This window comes from Barbus barbus (genome assembly GCF_936440315.1).
Source record: "Barbus barbus genome assembly, chromosome: 4".
Classification (NCBI taxonomy): domain Eukaryota; kingdom Metazoa; phylum Chordata; class Actinopteri; order Cypriniformes; family Cyprinidae; genus Barbus; species Barbus barbus.
The window spans coordinates 9,657,933-9,684,089 of record NC_136732.1 but is presented as its reverse complement, the minus strand read 5'-3'; the positions used below and the strand labels follow the sequence as shown (position 1 = coordinate 9,684,089).

The following is a 26,157-nucleotide window of genomic DNA, read 5'->3' as shown; positions in this document are numbered from 1 at the left end:
CATAATGTATGATTTACACCATAGGTCTTCAACCTTGCTCCTGGGGACCCACTGTCTTGCAAAGTATGCCTATAGCTAAATCCCTAAATAAACACCCCTGTACAAGCTAATGAAGCTCTTCAGGATCACTTGAAAAATCAGAGGCCAGGTAAGCTGAAGGAGGTTGGAAATAAAATTTGCAGGACAGTCGTTCCTCAGCAGCAGGGTAGAATACCTTAGACCTTTTCATTACTTTTCATTATTATTTTAATAAGACCTTTTCATTATTATAATGGATAATATGAATGATAAGACATTGCAGAATTTGTATATTGTACAGTAAATCAATTATCACATTAAAAAGGCAGCATCTGTTTGCAAGTTGATGCTATTTACACTAAGTGCAAATAGCTATAGATTATATTTACACTATTCTATTTATACTACTTATTGCAAATAGAGGCAATTATCTGCACCTCAGTATTGTAGTACATTATAAAACAGTATACAATATTAATGTCACAACACACTCTCTGGAGCAGGAAATGAGGAGGCAAGGAACTTCAATAACGAAAGACTTTAACAAAACTCAGGGACCGCTGGAGACATGGAAATACACAGAAAGATGATCACTGACGATAAGACCAGACACAGACACAGGGAAACGCAGGGCTTATGACGGGCAGACTAAACTAGATAATTAACAACACATGGCTGGGGACTAATTAACTGATGAAGAGATGAAACGAGGACAGGAACAGGAAGACCAAATATGGGCATGGAAACACAGGGAGCACGTGGAAACACAAGACACAGGGAAACAAAGTCTGCCATTATGCCCCCCTCCGGAAGGCGCGTCCTCGCGCCATAAACCATCCAACGGGGAGGGGGGGGGTGGGCGCTCTGGAGGCCTCCAGGGCGGCGCCCGTTCCAGGAGTCATGGCGGGTTAGGTGACTTGGGTGGCCATTGCGGGTCAGGGAACTCGGGAGGCCATGGTGGAGCAGGGAGCTTGGGCGGCCATGGCAGGTCTGTTTCCGAGACCGCAGCCCCAGCCTCCGCCTCTTCGGCAGGAGCCCTACTACCCTCCCAAAAAAATCCTTGGGGCAAGTAGGGGCTCGATCCGACCAGCATCTTGGAAGCGCGGGCACTTGAGGGCGCTCTGGAAGCCCGGGCTCTTGGGGGCGCTCCGGCAGCGCGGACACTTGGGGGCACTCAGGCAGCGCGGACACTTGGGGGCGCTCAGGCAGCGTGGAGCTGGACGGAACCAGCGGAGACGCAGGAGACGAAGGAGAACTGGACGGGACCAGCGGATTCATAGAAGGACTCATGCGAGGAGCTGGCACTAGAGGGCACTTGCGAGGGGCAGGCACAACTTTGGAGAGAGCATCAACCGGAGGGCTTGCCATACTCTCTGCCGGAAGGCTTATGTGGGCCGCGATTCGCTGGCTGGTGAGGGAGAGCCGCGGATGGCAGCATGAACTTCCCCGCGGACGGTGGGCTTACGTGGGCCACGAACGGCGGCGTGAGTTTCCCCGCGGATGTCGGGCTTGCGTGGGCCGCGAATGGCAGCTGGCTTATGTGGGCCGCAAGCGGCGGCAGGCATGGGTGAGCCGCGGATGGCGGCGTGAATTTCCCCGCGGATGGCGGCGGGCTTGCATTGGCCACGGGTGGTTGTCCTGCGTTGGCCGCGTACGGCAGTGGGCTTGACTTCGGAGCTGCGGACGGCATTTCTGGGCTGAGGGTAGGGATGGATCTGGGAGCTGGGCTCGGAAGACAGGGGGCAGATTTCAGCACTGACTGGACAGATGTTAATGACGGGTCCAGTACTTTCGCCCCCAGGTCAGCGCTGTTGGAGGCCCACTTATGGGCTCATTGGAAAACAAGAGAATATGGGTGGCCGTAGCCATTGGCCAGGCATGTGGAGGGTCCTGGCGTGGGGTGAATTGGAGAGGCCCTGCAGTTCTCAGGAGGGGCTGGATGAGTATGGCTCTTACATTCTTCTACTTCCCAATCACAACCATTTAAATAGAGAACCAAATTAATCAGCTCGATCAAGGGAAAATCACTGACAGGAAGATCAATTAACAATACAACACAAGGCTGGGGACTAATTAACTGATGAAGACATGAAACGAGGACAGGAACGGGAAGACCAAATATGGGCATGGAAACACAGGGAGCACGTGGAAACACAAGACACAGGGAAACAAAGTCTGACAATTAATGTATTGAGTGTAAATTACAATTTTAATTCAAATTATTAAATGGATGCCACCTTGTTGGGGCAATAAAGCCCTCCCTACACCTACTCTAACCGTACCTGATACTCTATTTTCAACTTTTTGATTATTTCCTTCATTTTTTATTGAAAATAAATGCCTTTCTAATGTGAAATGACATTTGAAAAGGGAGAAAAAAAGTTCAGCAATAGGCAGATTCAATATCTAAGCCTCTGAAAACTATTTTTAATGGGCAATTTTTGCAACGTTGACTGTCCCAATCACAAGTTGGTGGGCGGAGTTAGTGTAAATAGCCTCTGCCAACAAGGCGGGCTATTTGCACTTAGTGTAAATAGACACTCCGTATTAAAAATGTCAGTCTTGTGAAATCTTTAAGAAGTCAGAGTAGCCTGTTCAACCTTGTGATCGTGTTTAGCTCCTGGTCTTGTACAATCTTAAAGTCATTCATTCTGATTTAAAATGTTAACAAATCTGTTGGGTTAATGATTCAATGACTCACTCAAAAGACACTCACTGCTTGCCATGGTTACCAACAGAAAGTCACTGAATGAATCAGTGAACTAATATTTTGGTGAATGGAATCTAAAGCTCACTCGGGTGAACCAATTTCTTCAACAGCTAGAACACCAGTTTCTAGCTGTTGAAGCTCTTCTGAGATGTGTAGAAGTTTGGTAATAAATATAATTTATAATATGTGTGCTGACACTCAATCCCTCATGCCACAGAATTAAAATATCATTCCTTTTCGGGGCATGACTCATAGCTCTAATCATAGCATAATTGTATCTCTCTGTAAAACTGCACCATCACGATAATGTTAGATTCACTAACACAATATTGCAAGTATTGTTTTTTTTTTACTAAACTTACAGTATTTCAATTTAAACCAGGCATTATGTACCTCAGCAGCAGATCACTGAATTCTTTCCAAATGCACTGAAGGACGCAAACTCTAAATTTGTTATGGCACATTGAACCCACTCAGCTCCTTCCCCCTTCTTTCCCCTAACTTGTACTTTTAATAAACATTCGTCACAGTAACTTCCAACTTCAAAATTATGTTTGTGCCTCATCCTTCACCACACTTCTACAAAGACTTATTCCCTCACAACCTGTGCAGGCAGCATGAGTCAGAGTATGCTGATGGGGAAACTTTTGCTGCTGATGTGAGTTCACAAGCATTAATGGAGGACATTACCACTGTGATCAATAGCTGTGGTTTGACAAATTAATATGCTTGAGAGCTCACAGGCTTTTCAACAGAACTGCTGAAAGAACTGTGAGTATATTTTGATGTACAGAATCGGATATGCAATGTTTGATTTTATATTCCTTCATCATTTACTCACGCTCATGTTGTTCCAAACCTGTATAAATGTAACTACTTTAACTTCTGTGGAGCATTAAGATGTTTTGCACAATCTCTGGTTGGTGTTTTCATAAGTGTCTTGATAAGATAAGTTGATAAGTTTTCAAATTAAATCAAGTGAGACAGTGATAGTAACAGACAAATTAAAAGTAACTAGGAAAAAAAAGGAGAAGCATGAATTTAATATAATAATTTTCTTGCTCATGCAGGTGCCTGTGGTGAACTTTTTTTTTGGCAAAACATTACATTACATTACTGCTGCATTTCACAAATATTTAGTGAGTTTATTTGAGCATGGATCTGGCAACCTTTTATAATGTTATTTGTTGTATGTATCATGGCAGTTTAGTAATGAAATGTCTGCTGAGTTACCTTCACCTACACTAAACCCTAGCTTAAACTTGGCTGAAAGCATTAACAAAAGCAAATGTGAGATAAAAACATTTGCTGAAGCAATCATGTCATTTTAGCTTGCTTCTACAAGTCTTTGAGCTCTTTTATTGTGACTCTTATTTCACAGGACTCGTATCTCAAAGTGCAATGCTTTACCAGATGGGCTTACAAGCAAGTTTACTACTTCAGAAAAGCTATACACCTGGAACTGATTATGTAAACCTTAAAATGTATTGGATTACAAATCATGCACTATATGGTAAAAATGTTTTTAGGTCATATAGTATTGTGTGAAGAACTGTGTGAAAATAAATGTTTATTAATCAATAATCTGGCCATGTAATCATGATTTTTAGGGAAAATAATAAAGTTGTTGGTGATTTACTGTTTCTAGCGTTCATTTCAGCTAGAAACTGCATGCATGTAGAGTACAGGTACGTTTTGTAGTTTCGCAAAAAAATTATTTAAAAAGTCAGATTTTTTTTATTGAGTATGTATCGGAATTTTCAGTGTCTCCTTCCCTTCCTTTATTAAATTTTCTGTTGTTGAGAAAAAAATAACGCTCAATAACACATCCTGTGCCGACCTCTGAAGACAGCAAGGCTGTGTCTCCCGCCCCTGTTATTCAACTGTTAGCGTGATGAAAACTACCCCTCCACATTAGCCTCTCCCTCTGGAGCTCTACCGGTAGATTCATTAACACATTAACACAGAGTCTGATTGAAATGGAGCTGGTCTCATGGGCTAGAATCTATTAGAGCAGACAACCTCTGTCACATCTCCTCAGCATCTCATCTGGCTCTCATGACTCCTGACAGCTCTGGGAAAAAGAAAAGTGGCCTCCAGTAATGAAGAAACACTTTAACTCAGCAAGTCTGTGCAGTAGGCATACTTTTATGCAAACGAGCTGCATTGACAGGACATTTCCGTTTTCAGAAAGCTGAGACTACTACTCCAACCCCAGACGCAGCTTCGGTTCATTTCACTCTGGCAAAACAAATTCTTGTTTGGAGCAGTCGGCCGCTGTTTGAGTTGGTTAACTAGATGTCAGTAGTAAATTTATTGAGTGTTCAAATTATTCCAGAGGTTCCGGATGCCACTGGGGGGTGGGAAGTAAGTTTTTTGACATTCCTATAGGGCTTGAAAAAAAATCAATGATGGCCACATTGTGGTGACACATGAAGGTGCACAATCAAAAACATTGATTATTTACAATTATTTAGTCATAAAAGAATCTTGCACGAAACAAGCTATTTCTTTCCTGATGAGAACATGAAAAAAATTTAAGTACTGCACATGTTCTCTGGTCTGGAATGCTGTGAAAATGTTGATATCCCCACAATAACAGACCAGCGTGCAACATTTATGAAGGTCATGCAAGTTTAAAGTAACAATGGAGCACAATGTATACCATGAACCTAACATATTTTTGAAATTCCAGTGTTTGGTTGATCTGATAAGCTATCATTGTTACAACTGTAAACACAACGGCGATGAGTGATATTTAGAGATGAGTGATACACGTCTCCTGGAAAATCTTCTAGAATTCAACAAATCAGATGATTACTTCAAAATTCACCGAAGTATTTTCCATTTTGTGTGCCTTTTGCATATTCAGACATTCAGCCAATGGTCCATGAGCATAGCGTCTGCATTCTTGCAATCTTAGAGTATTGGAAATATGTTACATTGTACAGCATATGATACCATTTTGAACATTGTTATAGCTGACCCATTATATTTTACCTACACTCTAAGATTTAGGTTAAAATATTAACTGTAGTGGGAATGCAAAGTTACAATTTGGATAAAATGTATAGTTTAAAGATGTTGTAACTGGTCACAACTGGTCACAAAAAGTTAAAACAAGAACAACACCGTTTACTCCAGCTCAGAATAGTTGGCTGGCCTTTTGCCATGGCCCAAGTTTCTTGCATGGTTTTAAAAGGGCTTTGTACGGTGGCCAAGAGAGCTCAATGCACTGCAACTTCAGAAAACACATGCAAATAAAAAAAAGCACCAGCAAATCAAGAAAACATCTTCATCAGTTTGACAGCAGGTGGTGCAAATGCTCACAACACAAACAAATGAAGAATAGTGATGGGAAGTTCGGATCATTTTACCGACTCGGACCTTTGAGTCTCGTTCAGCAAAATGAACGAATCTTTTTTCGAGTCATTTCGTTCATTTCGTTCATTTTAGCAAAATATAATTCCAATGTTATCTGTTACTTTCCAAACACATCTACTACTTATGCAAACGTTTATCACACTACAAACAATACAAAACTATGCTATAAGAAACAGAAAATATTACTTAATTGTTTACCTGGGTCTTTAGTCTATGATTAGCGCACCACCTCTTATCTGACAAGTGTTCGGGTTTGAGTCGTTCGTTCATCACGTGACAGCCCCATACGCTTAACCAATGCAGCCTGAGCCGGAAAGAGAATTGATTAGTTCGTCTATATCGAGTCTCGGGTTTGAGTCGTTCGTTCTTTTGTCACGTGAGGTGACAGTTTTGGACAGAGAAATTAGTTAATTTACAACCTTCCTTACAAACGGGTGCATAGTCATTATTATTATTATTAGAATTATTAGTATTATTATTTACTCTTACAGTTATGTGATGCTTTTCTGGTCTCAAATTATTGCTTTTAATTTCTGTCACATGGCTCTTTTCCATAACACCATGTGGTAAAAAAAGATAATGACGAGTTGGTTAACCTCTTCTTGCACTACACATATATCTGCACAGTTTTGTTTTATTTAACTGGTTTGCACTCTATCTATTCTGCCATGTGCCTTATGCCACTTTATCTCTTTTTTTATTTTTCTACAAACGTCCTCATTTGTATATCTGTATAGTTGCATGTACATGTGTTTAAACTGTATTTATCTGTATTTGAACGTCTACTGTCAGTGTCTTAAATGTTAACTGTATGCACCAAGGGTCTGAGAGTAACGCAATTTCAGTTCTCTGTATGTATGTGCTGTACATGTGGAAGAATTGACAATAAAGCAGACTTGACTTGTTATGCTTTGTTTTTATTTATTTGTTTTAGTCTGATCTTCATAAAATACAATACCTTACTTTTGTAACATATGACACTTTAGACATTAACACTCTGTAAACACTCCTGAATTGTTTTCATTGTTTATTTTTGTGCCAGAAAAGCTATAGCAAAGAAGATAACTATTCCAAAATGAATTTAAACTATTTAAATAAAAAATACAAGAAAATTAAAATATACTAAAGCCACAGAGCCTTAAAAAACTAAAACAAAATACTGCACAACAAGCTAGGCTTTTTTTAATAATAAATAAAATAAATAAGCTTTAAAATAAATAACACTTTTGTGCCAAAAAAAGCTTTCTAGCTAAGAGAATAACTAATCCCAAATGAATTTAAACAATGAAAAAAAAAAATGAAAAAATGTTTATATATATATATATATATATATATATATATATATATATATATATATATATATATATTAGCACAACAAGCTAGGCCTTTTTTAAATAAATAAAAAATAAATAAGCTTTAAAATAACACTGTGGCTATATTTTAGAACATGCTTTAAGGCATGTTTGCATTCAAAAAAATGAACAGACCATTTTTATTTCTAGGAAAATGCTTATTACACATATTTTGATAATTTTATGATAATTCTTAAATATGATCCAACATACAAAAAATACAGTTTTACTTTATGGTAGCCTATTTGATATGTACTGATCCGGCAAGTGGTCACGTGACAAAAGAACGAACGACTCAAACCCGAGACTCAATCGAAGAACTAATCAATTCTCTTTCCGGCTCAGGCTGCATTGGTTAAGCGTATGGGGCTGTCACGTGATGAACGAACGACTCAAACCCGAGACTCGATATAGACGAACTAATCAATTCTCTTTCCGGCTCAGGCTGCATTGGTTAAGCGTATGGGGCTGTCACGTGATGAACGAACGACTCAAACCCGAGACTCGATATAGACGAACTAATCAATTCTCTTTCCGGCTCACGCTGCATTGGTTAAGCGTATGGGGCTGTCACGTGATGAACGAACGACTCAAACCCGAGACTCAATAGAAGAACTAATCAATTCTCTTTCTGGCTCAGGCTGCATTGGTTAAGTGTATGGGGCTGTCACGTGATGAACGAACGACTCAAACCCGAGACTCGATATAGACGAACTAATCAATTCTCTTTCCGGCTCAGGCTGCATTGGTTAAGCGTATGGGGCTGTCACGTGATGAACGAACGACTCAAACCCGAGACTCAATAGAAGAACTAATCAATTCTCTTTCTGGCTCAGGCTGCATTGGTTAAGTGTATGGGGCTGTCACGTGATGAACGAACGACTCAAACCCGAGACTCGATATAGACGAACTAATCAATTCTCTTTCCGGCTCAGGCTGCATTGGTTAAGCGTATGGGGCTGTCACGTGATGAACGAACGACTCAAACCCGAGACTCGATATAGACAAACTAATCAATTCTCTTTCCGGCTCAGGCTGCATTGGTTAAGCGTATGGGGCTGTCACGTGATGAACGAACAACTCAAACCCGAGAATGCTGTGCAATGCGCATGTGCGACTGAACGAATCACTCCCCGAGACGACTCGTTCTTCCCGAGTCACATTAAAGATTCGTTCAAAATGAACGAATCGTTCAAGAACGACCCATCACTAATAAAGAAACACACTGCAAATGCTCACAATACAACCAAATACATTTTATTTGCAGTGCGTTTCTTTGTTTGGTTGTATTGTGAGCATTTGCAGCTTGTGTGTTGTCAAATTGACAAAAGTTGTTTTCTTAATTTGCAGGCGTTTGTTTTCTATTAGCAGTGTGTTTCTTTTTTTGGTTGTGTTGTGAGCATTTGCAGTGTGTGCGTTGTAAAATTAATGAAGTTGTTTTCTTAATTTGCAGGTGTTTTTTCTATTTGCAGCTCGTTGAGCTCTCTCGGCCACCGTAGCTTTGGACTAGAACATTTATGACCAGAAAACCACCATTGTGTAGCTTAAGGTATTTGTTTCATCAGGGCAGATTTCCTTGTGCCAACATTCACACAAAAAATCAAAGCTTCAACTTACTTTATGATGTTAATCTCTTTCTATTATAGAGGAGTCATACTGTGGCAATGAGTTAATGAACACCCATGTAGTTCCACATGAACATTAAAAACTTAATTAATAGCAGGAGGTAAAACTCTCCCACAAACTCACATGCTAGAAAATCTTATTTACTTCCCGGTGAGGTCCTGATGAGCAGCATTTTAAAGAAAGAGATTTCCAAATTAGGTTTCCTGAGTTACTCCAGAAGACTAAACGAATTTTAAATGCATGACCAGTCTTTTTGAAAATAGCCATTACATTGCTCATTTTGATTTTTTATTTAGATTTTATTTTTTTTACTGTCAGACTGTGATATTTTTCATTGTTGAAGATGTGTGTATACTGCAAGTGTGTTTTTAGTTTGGTTATGTATAAACTATTTGTTGTTGTCATGTACATTTTAGGTTTATGTCATGTACATTATTATATGTAATGAACTAGTAGAAGTAGTGCATTTATAGGAAGTTGGGCTGTTTTAGGTTGTATAAATACCAAATGTTAGATTTAATACATTACACAAATCCAGCTAATTAAGGTTCAACACAGAGTGTTGATTTGCACTAGATTTGAACACAAGTACATAAACCACACAATAACATGTATGAAAAGTACAGTAGGATAAGGCTTTGACGCCTTTATATGGGGACCTATGAAATGAGGTTCAAAAGCATCTGATTTTAATAATAATATGCTTAACAGATTATTTATTAGTTTATCCTATTCAGTTTATTATGTGGTTTTACATTTAGATTAATTCATGCATTAAAAAGAACCTAGAACATGGAAAGGTGACTTTGTGAAAAGAGAAGAGTGGAAAACTTCACTGAGACCAAACAGAAAAAGAAAAGAAATGAACAAATCTTTCAGCAAAAATCTTTATAATTTGTGGCCATCAGTATGCAGGCTGAGAGACAGCGGATGACTCCATAACACACTCCACTGCCCCTTACAGCTCCACAATCAGCACTGTCATGCGGGTTAGTGTTTGTGAGGGCCTGTCAGCCTGCCTCGATGCACATCACTGTCTTTCATCTGCATATAAAGGACAAGGGCAGCACTTCCTGATAATGGGAATAGCATACATTTGACTTCTGCCACCCACTGCAGCAGTACGGCATACAAATGTTAATGGCTTCAACTCTTGAAAAGATCCTGAGGTCTATGTCTACATACTGCACAATACTTTTATTTGAAGATCACTGCTAGATTATTTGTGTCATACAAAGGATCAAGGTGTGCAAGCAAGTTTGTTGGTCTTATTGTCCATTAATGACAATTTACAAGTATCATTTTTTTAAAGACAAATACTATATTATAGTAGATGTTTTGGCAGTGGCTGATTGGTTTATGTTTTATAATGATACTATACATGATGTTTGTCAGTACTGATGCAGGTGAATCATACTAATTAATGCTCTACATCATTTGCTTAACATGCACAGATGGAGACTTTTTCCATTATAGACATCAGCAGATCCCCAGCCCATTGCTTTCCATTCTGTTCAATCAAATTATTTTTGCAGACGCTCCAAGAGCTCACACACGCTGTCACTGTGTTCCATAACCAGAGCCAAATGTCAACACTCCTCACCAAACAATGGCTCTGTAATTAATCACATGTCAAAGGCAGGTCATTTATCAGTAGCTTCAGATCACAACAATGCAAATGTTTCATCAAATCCTTGGAAAGTTCAGTGGATGTCTAATTTCTTTTCATTTCCATGGCTGTCTTGACCTTCTGATACATGGTGTTCATTATAGTGGAAGGACATTTATACTGCATTTCAGTCATTTTAACTATTTATGGTGGGAAATTTTTATATTTAGCTCATATACTACTGTGCTCTGTATAGGTGTTTTTTTTTTTAGGATAACATAAAACCAAAATGGCTAGATCAGTTTACATGCAAATGATCCATTAGTAATCAGATTCATGGCTCATTTTATCTAACCTGATATCCAAATCTGATAGACCTGAAATAACAGTTGGTCTGATAGACCAATCAATAATACATGAATCTGACTATTTTCTCAATCGGATTGAAAAATACCTTCCACGTCTGCTGTTCTATGGCTTACAAATGCGTTATTTTACATCAAACTGAGTGAATGAGAATTAATATTTACCATATATTTGCTAAAATAGTTCTACCGATATGTCAGGTTTCTATTTAGATATTTTTAATTATGCTCCAGTAACATTAGCACAGTAGCTTTCTCTAGTTCTGAACACAGCGTGGGCTTAAGTTTTGTTCAGAATATATGTCACAACTCTCGGGAAACACGGAAGCCAGGAGACGAGGAATTCACGAAGCGAGAGTCTTTAATATCCAGAAGATCACAGGCAAGGAAGACTATTCAAGGACCGACAAACACTAACTGAACGGACTGGGGCTTTTAAAGACAGTATAACGAGGGAACTAAGGAGACACACCTGGGATCAAATTAACAATTAACATGAGGCAAAAACTGGGTCACAGAACATATGGGGAGCAAAACACAACAAAAACAGGTCCATGATCCTGACAATATGTACTGCACATGTAAACGAATATGTGAAATAGATTACAAAGTTTCAGAATCTGAAATCGGATTTGATTTATTCAGATTGATTAAAGGTGTAATATTATTTATGCCCTTTTTCCAAGTCTTGATTTGTTTTTTGGAGTGTACTAGAATAGGTTTTCATGCTTTATCTTTACAAAAACATGATTTATTTATTTTTTTGACATGTTACATTGTTACAGCACCTCTCTTCCTAGTCTGTCTCAAACATTCTGTCTAGCTAATGTTTTGATGAGATCCCTATTTCACGAGTTCACACTTACATATATTTAGCACGAGTAAGGTAATGCGTATTTGGCAAGTATGGTAATGCATAGTTGGCGTGCTGTCCTGGGGAAGGGCTCCTAACTCGGGAATGGCCCGAACCCAGAGTACCAACCAAAAGCAATTGAGTGTTGGACAGCCGCCAGACTAAGATAGGTAGGTGGACTGAAAAGCCAAGATTGCTTGACCGAACGGGTAAGTAGCGTTCGACGGGGGTTCGATATTGTGGCGCAAGCAGACGGAAAAGGTAAGTTTGTCTGGCTGGGAGGCTCTCGCCGACGTCCGACGGGAGATCAAGACTCACTGTGTCGGACAGGTAAAGACAGAAAAGGTCAAGATGTGTGGTCGGGAGGCTCTCACCGACATCCGACTGGAGATGGATACTCGCAGCCAGGATGGGTAAGTCCCTCCGGCCGCAGGATGGAAAAGGTAAGTAGTCTGGCTGGGAGGCTCTCGCCAACGTCCGACATGAGATCAAGACTGACTGTGTGGGACGGGTAGGCCTCGCCAAGCGTGGGACTTGAAAAGGTACGTTTATATAGTTGGAAGGCCAAATTTTTATTTATTTATTTTTTAGCCAATGAGTGTCTGGTGGGCTATTTTTATACTGGTTCGTTCTGATGTAGCTTTGGAAAGCTTCTGAAGACCATCTTGCTAGAGTTCTGCTGTTTAGAGAGGCCTTTTTGGGCTGCTGCTGATGTTGCTGCCCCGATACGAAAGGAGTGACTGGAGAAATTTCCTGCTGGGAAGTCTGACGATAGCAAAATTAATCTCATGTGTTATTTGGAACCAAAAGCGACTGATGGGTTTTTTGGCGTCGTCTATAAATAGAGGTTCGAAGGGGGATTTGGCCTGAGAAATTCTAAGGCGAAGGTACTCGAGGACGGATTGGTAAGGTTGGATTGGAGAAGAATGTTTGAAAAATGTAAATTAAATTACCTTTCTTAATTTGGTCTGTCTTTGTTTGATCAAAAAGGAAATGGTTTCGCTATTGAGAACTGTTAGGTCTGAGATGGTGGGGTTGGTTTCCGGATTGAATTTAGAGGAGATTGTGAGCTCTGAGCATCTCAGAATCCCAGAAAAGACTAAAATGAACATGGCGTTCGACGGGAGATCAATACTCATAGCATCAGATGGATAAGCTTTGCTGGTGGTCGGACTGAAAGGCCAAGATTTGCTTGGCTCTCGCAGCATCCGGCGGGAGTTCAATACTCACTGCATCGGATGGTTATGCCTCGCCAGTAGACGGACTGAAAGGCCAAGATTTGCTTGGCCGGATGCTGTTGTAGCGTTTGACGGGAGTTCAATACTCGCTGCATCGGACGGGTAAGCCTCGCCGAACGTAGGATGGAAAAGGTAAGGGATAGGAGGACCGTAGGACAAAAAGGTACAATTGCTGGGCTGGGAGGATTTTGGCAGGAGTTTGATACTCACGGCAGCAGACGGGTAGTTGAAAGGGAAGTATTCACTCAACCGGGAAGGCTCACACAGCGTCTGACGGGGGCTCCGCACTTGCGGCATCGGACATGTAAGCTTCGCCGGTGGTCGGATGGAAAAGCGAGGTTTGCTCGACCGGGAAGCTCTCGCAGCATCCAACGAGAGTTCAATACTCATGGCGTCGGATGAGTGAGTCTCGCCGGTAGTCGACAGAGAAATATATTGCTCCACCGGGAGCTCTCTTGCAGCATCTGACAGGGAGTGATCATGAACCCTCGTTTAATTTGTGCCTATAGGGGAAAAACTGAACAGATTATTTCAGTGAAACGGCTGAACGTAATGAAGAACTCAGAAAAATGGCAATTTTTGATGTCCACATACGATAATTTAAAATTGTTGCAGCATTTCTGTCGTAAAGAAATGGCCAAATATTAAAGATTAAGTGGACATTTTAATTAAATGTTAAACCGAACGAGGATTAGATCACACGGTGACATGTAGACGATTGTCGGGCCATTGGAGCCCTCTGTAGGTTTTGATGTAATGCAAATGTTCATTATATTGTTCAATACATTATATTAAGTTTTCGACAGAACCATATGTTAATTACTTTTGATACTTTATACAAATTATTATTATGGCCTATTGGGAAACTGATAGAAGCGTTAGAGAAAAAGGAGTATGAGAAAGAGATGTGTGGGTCTGTGTTGCGAGCAGAGGCATCTGGAAATGGAAGCTAAAGGCCCGGCTGCATATGGCGCTGCGGCCAGGAGAGCTGTGGTGAAGGCTGAGCCAAAGCGGGAAGGTGAGTGAGGCTTTGCTGCGGTGAGAACTGGGGCGTGGCCCAGGCTCGTTGAAGGCCTGCTGCTGCGACCTGACACTCGCGGGTGTTGTGCGGGACAATGGTGGTGTCGAGAGAAGCTAGTTCGGGCTTTTCTCGATCTATTGGTCGCTGGAATGGATTTAGCAGTGAGGTTGGCTGGTCTGCGGGGTGATGAAAGATCGTGCAAATCCGCTTTGTTTACCCTCCGCGAGGACGGTGCGTCGGAATTAATCAGCGTTTGCGCCGGTGGAGGAGAGCTTGTGGCTGGTTGAGCAGAAAGCAGCGGCCGCGACAAAGCCTGGAGCTCGGTGGCCGTGTCTGGTGGAGAAAGGCAGATCGTGGGGTCAGCAGATTGGCCGGAGGATCCGAAAAGATCCCCAGCATAGGTCTCGTTGTTTGGACGGGAAAAGTTGAGTCTGTAATGTAATGGCAAAAGGTGCAGACCGAATGCTGAATAACCGTTGAATGAATAGAGGTATGTCATCTGTATTTATATCCATGCATTGATTCACTTGAGTGCGTACCACTTGTGTTTAATTAGGCTAAGTATCTGACATGATCCTCCCGAACTTTGTTAATAAAACATAATTTCTAAAATACGAAAGCTGCTCTGAGGCTGGCATGCTAACAAGAACATTAAACATTAGTGTACCTCTTGAGCTCAGAAGGGTTAGGTTTAACCACACAACGTTTACTAGATGGCCTCCGTTACACTCATTCCCTAAACCTCACTCCCATCTGGGTCAAGGCACCAATGTAACAGGATGTAGCAGTAATGTAGCAGGATTCAAACCAGTGTTTCCAGCATGGGAGGCATGTGTCCTAACAGAAATGCTAAAGACCGCACCCTCTAGCGATTTAAATTTGAACTGATCATGGTCCGGAATTGACCCATATGTGAAAAAGAGCAATAACAAAAATAGAGGCCAGGTCAGTTTATGCATTCATGAGCCGTAGAAGCCAGCAAATTCATGAGCAGACGATAAGGAGGATGAGGAGAAAGAGTAAAGGTATTTAAATATTTATGATTCCTCAAGTTTTGCTTGTATAGAGCTGAGTCCTAACACTTTCCTCTCTCTTTACTTTAGCAGCCATGTTCCATATTTAACAAAAGACCAAAGAGCTACTGGTATGTCAAATATTTTGCATGACTCCCATCAGCACAGAATTATAACAAATCTAGAGTGACGTAGAGGTAAATTTCGATATAACTGTTCAGACTGAGGTTACATTGTAAAACATTGCATCTCTATGTGATTTAGTACCACATATGGGAGTTTCATTGTGTGTACGGAACAGAACTCACTCTCAAAATTGTGATGACTGACACTGTTGTAACCATAGCAATATTTTAACATCTTCGGTGGCTGGAACAGTAGTACAAAACAAAAATCAGCTGTACAAATTTAAAAACCAACCCCAACCCATCCCACCTTTTGGTAGACTTAAATAAAATAACATAAATAATAATAATAAACACATATTAATTAGTATTAATAGATAAACAAATAACAATAAAAATAATTTTTACAAAGATTTTAGAAAAGACACTAAATTAAAAGCTGAATGCCATGAATTTACAGTTTTCACGTTAGATTCGAGAAGTAGAGCGTTCATTAAGATAATGCCCAACAAATACACAGTCCAGGTTCGTCTGTCTATTGTGTGAGGAGGATTTCAACAGTTGACAAGCAATTTTTTTGCTGCTGTGAGAGCAGCTAACAGTAAATATCTTTGTTGGACGGACAAGGTGTTCCAAAAGTCATTCATGAAAAAATGGCGCGCAGTCAAACATATCTCAGTACCCAACAAATATGATCCTGTGAGAGCTGAGTCCAAAAAGGTGAGAGAGAGGGGCACTCCCCAAAAAATGGCAAAAACGTGCCTAAAACTCCTTGGGAACAGAGATTGCACTTAGGAGAAGACAACAGATTCATAGCGAATGCCTATGCCATTTTGTAACTAATTGTGAACGTCTTTCAACATCTCTCCATGTGGAGAGGAGATGGGTTACAATGGGACCAAACCGAGATTTACACTGCCTAAGCGGAACTCCCGAAAAAACAAGATGCTTCAATTTATACGGATAAACAATAGATTCCTCAATTGCTCTCCAAGACACAGAAGCGACAGGATCAAACCAAACTGCTAAAGGGTGGAGGGAAAAGGCTTGAGAATACAGTCTAAAATTATAGATACAAAGACCTCCATGTAATCTACATCGTTGTAAGGTAGTCAGTTTAATACGAGGACGTTTCCCATCCCATATATACCGTGAAGCACATGCATCTAGTTTATTCCAGTAGCCAACCGGTGGAGGGAGAGGAATCATGGAAGAAAAGAAATTGATACGTGGGAAAACATTAATTTTAATCACCGATATACGGGCCTGAAAAGAAGCAGGAAGATGAGACCAATTTTCCAAATCTGAGGATACTTTGGCTATACCATTATAGTTTTTTGAGACGATTTCCTGCAGGGGAGGAGAAACATCTATCCCCAAGTATTTAAGTTTTTAACCAATGGACTAGATATAGAAAGGGACATGGAATAAATTTTAGAATTGAGGGGAAGTAAACATGACTTACTCCAATTAATTTTAAACCCAGAGAGAGATCCAAAATGGTAAAATAAATTCAACACACGAGGAACAGAATGTGACAGCTTCTCCAAAAATAAGATAAGATATCACCAGCAAACAAAGAAATATGATGATGAGTATTCCGTATACTTATGAGAGAAATAGTTTCAGATTGTCGGACCAACCCTTACGAGTACCTCGGTGTATAAAGAATGGGTGAGAGCGAACAGCACCTGTGAGAACAGTGGCTGCTGGATTGACATACAGAACTTTTATCATATTTATGAAACTCGATCCCAGATCCAGATGCTGTAGAACCGCCCATAAATAGTTCCATTCTAGCTGTTCAAAAGCTTTCATTGCATCTAGAGATAATACTGCGCAAGGGGAGGACAAACTATTCTTTGAATTAATAATATGATATAACCTGCGTAAGTTATCCGTAGCAGAGCGAGATTTAATGAATCCTGTTTGGTCATGATGAACTAGCCTAATCATAAATTTCTCTAGACGACGAGATAGTACTTTAGCATATATTTTAGCATCAGTCCCTATCAAAGAAAGTGGCCGGTAACTAGAACAGGAAGTCGGATCTTTATCTTTTTTTAACAAGAGAGAAATAACATCTATATTAATAGATGGGTGAAATGAGCCTTGAGTAACTGAAAAATGTATCATATCTAACATGAGGGGACCTAAATCGGACCAAAAAGTAGTATACAATTTGTTTGGAATACCATCTATATGCCTGGGGATTTCCCCTTGTTCATAGATCGAATTGCTGACTCCAGCTCCTGAAGAGTGTTCGGTTCAGCCAGGTATTGACTAGGTAGTATTTCTATTAAAAAAAAAAAGATAGAAAGAAAGAAAAGAGAGATAAAGAATACAACTAAAACAAATAAAATATCATAATCAGTAAGCGATACTGTATGCACAATGAACTATGAATTAAGAAGTGAACATTAAAGTGAACAGTGAAAGACACAAATGTCCAGCTGGAGTTCACTGAGAGTTGGTGGATGAAAGGGATCTGAGAAAAGCTCTTGCTTCTTCTGGGGAATATAGCATTTTAGGTTCACCTTGATTGAAAATGACCTTCAGCGTTGCAGGATAAAGGAGAAAATTCTGGATGCCAGCGTCTCTCATCTCCTTCCTAATTGGCACAAATGCACTTCTTCTTTTTGCGGTGACCAGAGAAAAATCTGGAAAGAAAGAAAAAAAAGTTTTCACCGGGGCATGAAGTCTGGCGGCCCACAGAATGAGCTCCCTATCTGTGACCCGCAGTAGTTTAAAGATGAAAATCCATGGTTTAGCGCGATCGGAGGAGAGCCTTGTGTACACGCCATGCGCTCGCTCCACTTCAATCTCTTTGCCGGCCAGAGACGGGAGCCACGTCGGTAGCGATCTTTTCAGAAAGCCCATAAGGTCGTCCTTTTTGGAACCTTCAGGCAATCCAACCAGACGCAGATTGCTGCGCCTATTGAGATCCTGTAAGTCCACAACCTGTTGCGTGGCAGCGCACCTATCGTGATCTGCGATGACTTTCTTTTGTCCTCTCATCTCCCCTGTAAGAAGATCCAGTTTAGAGCATAGCGACTGAACAACTGACATGTGAGAAGCGAATTCGTTCCGCATCGCCGTCAATTCGGTTCTTAGAATGTCCTCAAAGTGTGTAACAGTGTTCACCATCTCGTCCATCATATCGTTTGAGTTCGGTGACTTGGATTTCTTCTAAATCGGAGAAGCCGACGGAGACAACTCCTGATGTTTACGACTGCATGCCATCAGGTAAAACACAACCAATGAATAAAACTTAAAACAAAATGAAAAAAATCAGCAAAAAGAAGCCAAACGTACGGAGCTCTACTCAAGTGCGACTAGGTTCATGAGCATGTCACGTGACTCCTTGAACATGCATATTAAAGTATTAGCAAACTACTTTGATTTTCCCAGAGTGGCCATTAGTAGCCATTAGAAACATGAATCCAGAAGATTTGTTGTACAGAATTTGTGAATATGTCTGAGAAGAGAAAAAGAGACTCTGAAAGGCATACAGTATTAATGAAAAGGGGCAGAAAGCAAGATCAGGAAAAACAGATGTAGCTCGAAGCGTTTTATGTGCAAGTATCAAGATAAGCGATAAATGACCGTTAAATGAGCAAGAGCCAAATGTTTTTCCTGAGACCCAAGATGACTTTTTGAGAATAGTTAATTCACAAGCTTCTGTCATGCTCACTGATCCAGTATTAAAATTGGCCGATGCTTTACTTCAACAACACACAGCAGTGATGAGTTCAGGGCAAATGCACAAACACACACTGCTTTCTGTTTGATTCTCCTGCTTTAAATCAGTCTCCTAAAACAACCATTCATTACCGACAATCTACTGTTTCCCAGATCATAGTGTGCAACAAGAAGTGTAAATAAGTCAGTTTTGTGTTTAGCTTTCATATAAAACTTTTTCAATGATTCTTTGCAGTAGATGAATAAATCATCTAAAAATGAAAACTGACTCTCATTATCATCTGACATCCAAATATTATTTCTTCTGTGGAAAACATAAAATGAGATACTTAGCAGATTGTCTAAGCTGCTGTTTTAATGACTATTGCTTGCCAAGACACCATTGAACTCTGTAGTCCTCTGTAGTCCTTTAATAGCTTTATCTGAGGATCAGACAGAAATTTAAGTTGTTAACCACAAATCACAAAGGTTTAACTGGCTCATCTCATAATGCCATGTGTTTTCGAGCTTGTATTAGAAGATATGGGCCTGTAAATGAGTTATACCTATAGGCTACCTTATACCTAAGGGAAATTATCTGCTTGTTTGTTAATTACTAACAGTTATTGGTATTACGTACTATTAAGCACATAACAGTTATATAATTAGTGATAATCCTGACTGTTTAACAAACATGCCAGTCTCATTAAGCTTAAAATAGGTGGGTGTAAACAACACTCAAATACAGTTTGATAGCATAACCTTCTACTAAAGGAGGTTATGCTATCCTGCTAAAGGAGATCCATACATTTAACGCTGGTTTTAAGCCAAATGCAGCAAGACTTGGCCATTTATTATAAGACAATATAAATAACAAGTCCTGAATCATGAAACGCCACAATTCTGTGAAGTCAGTTAACTATTTGATGGTCAGAATACCAAAGGGAATGGTAATAAATGAGAAGAAATTCATATTTGTATCAGAAATCCTGCAGTTGACTGGCCATCCATCCAAGGATTTCCCCTGCCTAGAAGGTCCCTAGAAGCACTTTGAAAGACAGGTGTGGGATGTTTGTATCAGAAATCAGGAAACTGAGAACAGTTACTGGTTATTAAGCACTTAATTAATAAAATCCTTCAAAGATTTTAGTCAGAAATCACTTTAATGACTAAAAATGATCTGGATAATGAGTCTGTGTTTAACTGATCTCATGTGACTGCCTCTATCAATGTGTATTATGTTGCATTGGTTTATGATATATTTTTTTCTAATAACATACATATAATTGCATATATATTAATTACATATTAATAACACTAAAAGATTAAACAAAAGCTGTTTTATCCTATTGCGGGTCTTAGAGAAATGGCAGCCTGAGGATATAGACAAAATATCAGACCTGGATTCTGTTGAATCCTTATTGTAACATGATATTATAGGCTTCATTAAAATAAAAACTTTATTTGCACTTGACATCACTTCATGTTGTTGTCAGCCAGTGCGCAGAGGACATAAAAACAGCAATAGTGTCATCTACTGGTTCATAAATGCCATTTTCAAATATCACACAATCATTTTCAGCAACATATCAGTGCGCAAAGAATGAATATGATATAAGGTAACACTTTAAAATACTGTTCCAGAACTACAAAAGATTAAATGAGTAACACTACAATATGATAAAGGCTAGTTGGGATTAGGGTTAGGGTTAATAAGACTTTATTTTAGGGTTAGGGTTTGTTGGTACTAATGTACCCAAGGAGCCCAGACTTATCTTGCTGGGGGACACTTCACTACAGGTTAAAGAACAAAAGGGAATTAATCTGAGGTTTGTAAGAATAGCTCTTCTACCAACCATAAAATATATAATGCTGAAATGGAAGGATTCAGAACCTCCTTTGACTTCTATGTGGACTAAGGAAGTATCATCTTATGTGCCTCTTGAAAAAAATAACATTTCGCTTGAAGAAACTTCAAGATCTGTTTGTAAAACACTGGGGCAGCTTCCTCTCTTATTTGGGTATAACAACAGGACAGAATATATAGACCTCATCTAACTATCTATCCTTTACTTTTTTTAATCAATATTTGTTTCATTTGTTTTTTGTGGCACTATGGGATTGAGATTAAGGGTTGTAGGGGTATGTCTTATATGGGGAAGATCTGTTCAGGCTAGTTTGTATTTTGTGATGTATATTTTATTGTAAAAGCATAATAAATGTATTAAAGTAAAAAAGTGTTCACAAAAAAAAAAGACAAAAGGGTTAGGGTTAGGGCTTAGAATTTAATTTTTTTTCTATTGTGTAAATAATCAGCATTGTAAACAACATGTGTACAGGGTGGAGTAAGCATAACTGGTTTGGGGGGGGGGGGGGGGGGGCAATAACGTCAATGGCTTCAGTCATTATTAAAGGTGCTGTATGATTGACTGAACTAGGTATTGCAGTCAAAATTCAAAATATTGGAGAGGGTTTTTTTCACCATCCCCTCCTCCTCAGACTTGATGCACATGACAATGACTGAAATGAAATGGGCTGTGTTTTCCGCCAACTGGTAACCCGGTAAACTGTCAGTGGGCGGGTTTCCCAAACCAACACACAAACAGACATTCCGGGCCGGAACGCACATTTTCAAAGGAAAATAGCTAACTGTAGCATTGTTTTTCAGATAAGCAAGTATGTTAACTTAACATGTTTCTTAAATATCTGCAAACATATTATGGTATTTGTATGCTTTAGTAGAGTCAAAAACTTACATACGGCACCTTTAAGGAGTTATGTTTTTGTTATTGTTTTACCTTAGAATTCTGTTTCAAATAATTCGAAATTGCTTCTGAGGGATTTGGTAATACTTGAGTCATCGCTAGTAGGTTTCCAATTCTAAATTATGCATTATTCAACTTAAAATTTTAAGGCAACCAGCTTCAGCAGATTTTTGAGTTTTCTCAATTTGTTGTTTTAAGTTTATACAACAAAATGTTGAGAATCTCCTACAAAAATAAGTTGAGAGAACTCAAAAATCTGCAGAAGCTGGTTGCCTTAAAATTTTAAGTTGGCTCAACTTTTTTATTTTTTTTACAGTGTAGTAGTTTTTAGTAGTCCTCTGAGAAGAAAACTAGTAGTTATTGACAATAGTTAAACTAGTCTGCTGTTACTTATTACTGACTAATTTGTTAATCAGAGGTTTTTGACAGTCTTGTTAATCGGAGATTAAATAGATCCTAACCCTAACCCTAAATTTAACCAATTAAATTGGCTGTTGATTTTTTATTTTTTTGGGATTTGCACTGAATAGTTTGTGAAAGAATATTTCACAAGTCATTGTAAACTTTTGAGGTTTTTTTAAGGTTATAATTCCTTTTGCTGGATTTGGTAACATTTGAATCATTACTAGGGAGTTATCATGTTTTTCACTATAGAATAGCTTTCCAAATAGCAAGTACATTTGTAAAAGGGATGCAGGAAAAATTTTCATCATTTTACTATCCAAAACCTTACAAAAACCTCAAACGCTTATATGACTTCAGTCATTACTAAGGGGTGTTCATGCTTTCCACTTAAGAATACTGATCCAACAGTGTATGTACAGTAGTTATTCATTAATGATGCAATCGTATTCCAAAATGCTACCCATAATCATAACAAAAAGACAATACATCAACAAAAAAGCTGAAGCTAGCATGACAACCGCGCTTCTCGTACCTTTAAAAAGCCTGAACCGCTCAACACAAAGACCAATCATCTGAGCCGTAAATGTCATTTGACTAATTACCCATAAGAATGCACCTGAAAGTGCTTCACTAAAGCAACTCTGGCCCCATCCCAAATGGCACACTTCATGTCAATTACCAGGGGCTACAGGGGCTGTGCTAACCCGCTAAACACTGACATTTTATTCCTGATGGATAAAATCCAAAGTCCCTTCTACATTCTATTATTTTCTAGTTGTATATCACATATAGTAAAATGGTATAGTACATTCTTTCTCCGCTCTTGTCCACGACCTCACAAATCTCAGCCTATCAAACTCCCCCGAAGTTCTGCTTTTGTGGGAGGATGATAAGACTCTGCTTTGACATTTGAAATATACAGATGAGCTACGCAGGGGTTACACAAAAGAATTTAACTTTCTCTACGTCATTCTCCATATCTTACCCATACTTAACTCTATGTTCCTTACACTAATTCATTTTCATCAGAAAAGAAAAGCTTATCATGGCAAACATTTGAATGTTGACAATACTAGAGCAATTTGCAAAGAGATTTGAAATGTATAAAAGCATTATGTTGCCTATATACACGTCTTGCTATGTGGTTGATAAGTGGTGGTGGTTGCTAGGTAGATGGTAAGGAGGTTTCTAAGAAGATTTCAAAAAGATGGACTGGCAAAGTATACACACAGTGTCAATTCAATACACTTTTCCAACCCAGCCAGTCAGAATCATGAAAATGATATACTATCAAACAATCATCAGCTGACTTTAAGGCTTATGACAGAAGTGATTGCCTTCACCTCACAGTGACTCGCATGAAGAATATTTCTCAATGATTTGATGGTCTTGCTGTTTGCCTCACAGTGATTTCAGCTCAGAATGAATTGAAAACACCCACTTATATAGTGGACACATATAGTTGCAATCCATAGGTCTGGTATCCTTAGGCTCTCACGAAACTTATTATTCATGACTTTGACCATTCTTTGACTCATGACCATTTTATTAATGAGATAGACAGTATATTTACTTCTATGAACTTGGCATATGCTTAGCATGCATTTTGATAGGAAATGCATGCCAAATACAAAACAAAAACAAAGAAACGGACAAGCGCATGCAAAAATTTAGGACCTTAACCTTTTAACCGCACGTTTTCCCATGAGTGTGGGATTTCATAGGCAATAAGGATTCATTAATGCTATATGTAACACTGGATTCAGACAAGCTTTGATGTCCTCCTACTTCAGCATTTTTCAGGTTTTGGACAGAGCCAAGTGCATCAAAGACAGAACTTCAAAATAAAAGCTAACAAAGACCAGTCTAACAAATCCGACATTGCTCGAAGGATACCAAACAGACTCAACAGCATGGAGCAAGATAACCCAGGATTACATTTACACAGAATTGTGATCTGTCATACTTCAGATTTTGCAGGCTGTACAGAATAAAAGATAGATAAAAGGCATGTTAGAGTGAAAAAATGAGTTTTCAAGCATTCTATGCGTGGGATGAAAATGCATTTCATCACAGATGTCTCCAAAGTACCTGACTAGGTTATAGTGTTTGAGTGCACTACTGCGAATATCTCCTCAGTGAAGTCACCATAAAAAATTAATTAATCAAAAAAATCTCTCCATGTTTCCAAAAACAGCTACTTTAACAACTCAGTTTTTACTCTAATTAAGTATTTATTTTTCTCTTTAACAGTCAATAAAAATACTACACACTCCTAAAAAAAAAAGGTTCCAAAAACCTTTTTTTGTTTTTTTTTACAGGAAAGTCATAGAAGAACCTTTTCAGGTTCCCCAAAGAACCTTTCAATAAACAGGTATGAAAGTAAGCATTTTTATATTGATAAAATATTTTCATAATCCAACATTTTTACACTCTACAGAACCATGGATTAGAGATGTAGCGGTATGAAAAATTCTTATCATGGTTATTGACCAAAATTATCCCGGTTATCAGTATTATCACGGTACTGTTAAAATGTGCTGGAAATGTTCAAAAAGTACTGACTCATAAATAGTTTCCCCAAGTTGTATATTTAAAATCAACAAACAACAAATAAAATAACTTTTTGTTTGCATAAACACTAAAACAATAACATTACCAGTGATGTCCGGATTTTAAATGACAACCTGACGAAATGTTCGAAAAATAAGATTTTAAAGAGTTTCATAAAATGATAACCTCACATTTCAGCCTTTAAACAACGAAAAGGGTTAAGTCAAAGTGAAAACTGATTAATAAATGGTTAATTGCGCATGACACCACTAACTTTATCAGTTCTGTGTCCTTAACTCTTAATATTTAGTTGATGATTGTTAAAAATAATTAGAATAAACTAGTGCTGTCAAATGATTAATCGCATCCAAAATAAAAGGTTTTGTTTACATAATATATGTGTGTATACTGTGTATATTTATTATGTATATATATAAATACACACACATTGTCACGAATCTGGTCCATGCTCTCCTGGTTTACCACCACCAGAGGTCACCCGTTCACCACATTGACTCTCACACTACACAGCACACTGGACTCCATTTCCCACTATGCATTGCACAGATCACAGCTGTCACCATTCACTCATCACACACACCTGATGCTCATTTCACAATCACACACACTATTTAAGCCATGGACTTCCTCAGCTCAGGGCCGAGTATTGTTTAGCGTTTATCACTCACCCAGCGATAGCTACTTTACAGAGCCATAGGCTGTGTCCAAATTCAGGGTCTGCATCCTCCTTAGGATCCTTCCTACCTGGTTGAAGGAGGAGGGATCCTCCGACGTCCGCAAAACCCGGAAGTCGGTGTTTGTGAATTTGGACAGCCTACCCTTCTTTCAGTTCCCTCCCTTACCCGTTGCTCATATCCTGTCGCCTAGCAACCGTGACAGCGCCAAGCAAGAAGCGGGAAAATGGACAAACAAAGAGTTATTCTCCTCATTTTAATTCTTTTGGAAGAAATAAAGCAATTAAATAAATTAAATACTTTCTTTGCTCGTTGTCGGAGAGTTTTTTATATCAGACTACAAGACAGTCACATCCAGGTAAGCCATTATAGCCTATTTTTATTTGTTTTTAAGTATTCTACTAATTTCTCCTACAAATTCATTGAGCCGAAGCATAAACTTTAGCTTGTTTTGTCAGAGAAACTCCTCTCCCACTCCGCTACCGCTCGCTTCGTCCGCCATTACGCTCTGCCGAAAAGAATTATGGGATAGGTAGGACGGGAAAGGATCCACCACACCCATCCTTCCAATTCGGGGAAAAGGAGGACGTATTTGTGGGCCGCATTTGAAGGATCCTACGAATTTGGACAGCCTTCGTCGCGGCGCTGTGACGTAACATCCTTCAAATGAGTACTCCGAAGGATGCAGACCCTGAATTTGGACACAGCCATAGTCATTGTCACAGTCTTAGTCTTGCCTTGTGT

At 39.2% G+C, this 26,157-nt stretch overlaps 1 protein-coding gene across 1 annotated transcript in view; it reads left to right on the top strand.

Moving 5' to 3' along the window:
* Positions 1 to 1,640: 1,640 nt before the first annotated feature.
* LOC306868855 (NACHT, LRR and PYD domains-containing protein 12-like) overlaps positions 1,641 to 26,157 on the top strand; it is a 140,156-nt gene continuing 115,639 nt past the window's right edge. Inside the window, exon 1 of the mRNA XM_079415268.1 lies at positions 1,641 to 1,653. The gene's annotated coding sequence lies outside the window, so the exon portion shown is untranslated. The remainder of the gene's footprint in view (positions 1,654 to 26,157) is intronic.